This window comes from Canis lupus, chromosome 7 (genome assembly GCF_003254725.2).
Source record: "Canis lupus dingo isolate Sandy chromosome 7, ASM325472v2, whole genome shotgun sequence".
NCBI lineage: Eukaryota > Metazoa > Chordata > Mammalia > Carnivora > Canidae > Canis > Canis lupus.
Genome location: NC_064249.1, coordinates 75,213,402 through 75,216,898, shown reverse-complemented (window position 1 = coordinate 75,216,898; position 3,497 = coordinate 75,213,402). Strand labels below are relative to the sequence as shown.

General features: G+C 37.8%; 1 pseudogene; it reads left to right on the top strand.

Annotated features, from left to right (window-relative positions):
- Positions 1 to 1,077: 1,077 nt before the first annotated feature.
- On the top strand, positions 1,078 to 2,570 carry LOC112648322 (26S proteasome non-ATPase regulatory subunit 12-like; annotated as a pseudogene).
- Positions 2,571 to 3,497: the final 927 nt, after the last annotated feature.

Here is a 3,497-nt window from a genome sequence, read left to right as displayed (position 1 = left end):
GTCTTAAAAAAAAAAAAAGGAAGAAAAATCTGATGCTGAAGCTAAAAGCCACACTGGCACTGTTGTCACCCCTGCCCTGAGAGTATTAGCTGATCTCAAACGAACAAGATACTCAAGTTTTAATGAGCAAGAAGACAGAAGACGAGACATCAGCCCACACAAAGTAGGTGTTATAGATTGGAGGCCCTCTCCTACCTCCCAGCAAGCTCAGACTCTTGAAAGGGTGTAGTTTTATAAAGTGAGGACTCGCAAAGATTCTCTCTCTGACAATAGGAGAACAGAGGACAAAAGAACAACTGTCTGTGTTGCTCTGGATGGGGCAAATGTCTCCTTGAGAGTTCATGACCATGAGCTTGTCTTCATGCTGCTCTGGAGTTCAAATTCAAATTCTATTACTGATTATGCTTATTAAATCTAGAAATTCACAGTAAGAATTTCTGGGTTAGTAACACTGTGGGGCAGCTGCAGAAGTGAAAAAAAATCCTCCCATAAAGTATATATACACAAACCCAGGTCTCCTAGGAATGGGATAGCCCTGTTGAACACAAGTTTACCCCCTCAAAATATAAAATGTATGTAGAAAGAGGCATAAAAAGTGAAATAGACATGAAAAGTTTAATCACTGGAGTTAAAGCCATCAGAATGCTACTCTGGCAAAATCTTTAGGTACAACGACTATCTATGGGTACCATCGCTGTCTGATTAATTGCCTATACCCTTTGACCATCTAACACTAAACACACACTTTACTTGCTGACAGACCCTCAGAATAAAATTGTCCTATTACTAAAAACACCCAGAAACTCCCACAGCTTTCTGTCAATAACTGTCTATACCTTATAACCAGTCTAGACATTGACTCTACCAATAGGTGATTTATTCCCCAAATACCAACAGATATGAGTTTTAAAAGCTTATTAAACAATACCTCAATTTATTCTCTTAAAAAATAAAAAATTCCTCAACAATGTAGTTTTAGAGGGAACATACTTCAACATAATAAAGGCCTTATATATATGAAAACCCCACACTAACATCACATTCAATAGTGAAAAACTGGATGTTCAGGCAGGGACCATGGCAGATGGCAGCTCGGAGCGGGCTGATGGACACATCGTCAAGATGGAGGTGGACTACAGTGCCACAGTAGTCAGAGACAGACTCAGAGACTGCCCGAGTGCAAAAGCTGGCCAAGGAAGGAAGACTTCAAGAAGTCATTGAAACCCTTCTCTCTTTGGAGAAACAGACCCACACTGCTTCTGATATGGTGTCTACATCCCGCATCTTAGTTGCAGTAGTGAAAATGTGCAATGAGGCTAAAGAATGGGATTTACTTAATGAAAATACTATGCTTTTGTCAAAAAGACGGAGTCAGTTAAAACAAGCTGTTGCAAAAATGGCTCAACAGTGCTTGTACCTACGTTGAGGAAATCACAGACCTTCCAATCAAACTTCGGTTAATTGATACTCTATGAATGGTTACAGAAGGAAAGATTTATGTTGAAAGTGAATGTGCTCGCCTGACTAAAACATTAGCAACTATAAAAGAGTAAAATGGTGACGTCAAAGAGGCAGCCTCCATTTTACAAGAGTTACAGGTGGAAACCTATAGGTTAATGGAAAAGAATGAGTGAGTGGAGTGTATTTTGGAGTAAATGAGGCTCTGCATAGCTGTGAAGGATTACATTCATACACAAATCATCAGCAAGAAAATTAACACCAAATTTTTCCAGGAAGAAAATACAGATAAATTAAAGTTGAAATATTAAAAAAAAAAAGTTGAAATATTATAACTTAATGATTCAGCTGGATCAACATGAGGGATCCTATTTGTCTATTTGTAAGCACTACAGAGCAATATATGATCCTCTCTCTATATAGGCAGTAAGTGAAAAGTGGCAACAAGCTCTGAAAAGTGTTGTCCTCTATGTGATCTTGGCTTCTTTTGACAACGAACAGTCAGATTTGGTTCACCGAATAAGTGGTGACAAGGAGTTAGAAGAAATTCCTAAATACAAGGATCTTTTACAGCTCTTTACTACAATGGAGCTCATGCTTTGGTCCACCCTTGTTGAAGACTGTGGAATGGAGTTAAGGAAATGGTCTCTTGAGAGTCCAGCGACTGATGTTTTTGGTTCTATAGAAGAAGGCAAAAGGAGGTGGACAGACTGAAAGAACAGAGTTGTGGAACATAATAACGGCCAAGTATTACACCAGGATAACAATGAAGAGGATGGCTTAGCTTCTCTGTCTGTTGATGAGTCAGAAGTGTTTCTTTCAAATCTAGTAGTTAACAAGACCATCTTTGCTAAAGTAGACAGGTTGGCCAGAATTATCAACTTCCAGAGACCCAAGGATCCAAGTAATTTATTAAATGACTGGTCTCAGAAACTGAACTCACTGATGTCTCTAGTTAACAAAACTACACACCTCATAGCCAAAGAGGAGATGATATACAACCTACAATAAGGGTCTCAATGCCCCTAATGCTTTTAGATAAGAGTTAAAATTGGAAGTCATAAAAGACTGTTATGGTGTATATGTTGTTTTTTTTTTTTCTATTCTCAGCTCCTTTGTCTAAAATTTAAAAGATAGTGAATATGTTTAAGGCCCTTTCCAACCTTTCAGTTCCCCAATTTTATCATTAACTTTGCATTTGCAACTGATGCAAAAAAATTCTATTTCTGTTGTCTATGAACTCAAACAATTGTGTCATAACTTAACCAAATGTGTTTTTCTATCATTTGAAGACTTTTTAAGCTATTATTTGTTCTCATTCAGCTAACAATCATAATAATCATGATAAAAGCAGTATATATATGCACATCGACTTTCAAAAAAAATGGTGAAAAACTGAGAGCTTTTCCCCTAAGGTCAGGAACAAAACAGGGATGTCCACTCTCGTCACTGTTATTTAACATTGTACTGGAAGTCCTAGCCTCAGCAATCAGACAAGAAAAAGGACTTAAAAGTCATCCAAATGAGTAAGGAACAAGTAAAACTCTCACATGCAGATGACACGATACTATATAGAAAACACAAAGATTCCACAAAAAGCTACTAGAACTGATAAATGAATTCAGTAAGGGTGCAGGATACAAAATCCATGTAGAGAAATCCATTGTATTTCTATACATTAATAATGAAGCAACAGAAAAAGAAAGGCAAGAAGGCAATCCCAGGGCACTTGGGGGCTCAGTCAGTTGGGCATCTGTCTTTAGCTCAGGTCATGATCCTAGAATCCTGGGATTGAGTCCCACATGGGGCTCCCTGCTCAGCGGGAAGCCTGCTTCTCCCTCTGCCTGCCATTCCCCCTGCTTGTGTTCTTTCTCTCTCTCTGACAAATAAATAAATAAATCAAAATTTCAAAAAAAGGAAAAAAAGAAGACAATCCCATTTACACTTGCACCAAAAATAATAAAATACCCATAAATAAACTTAACTCCTTAACACCTGTACTCTGAAAACTATAAAACACTGATGAAGGAAATTGAAGA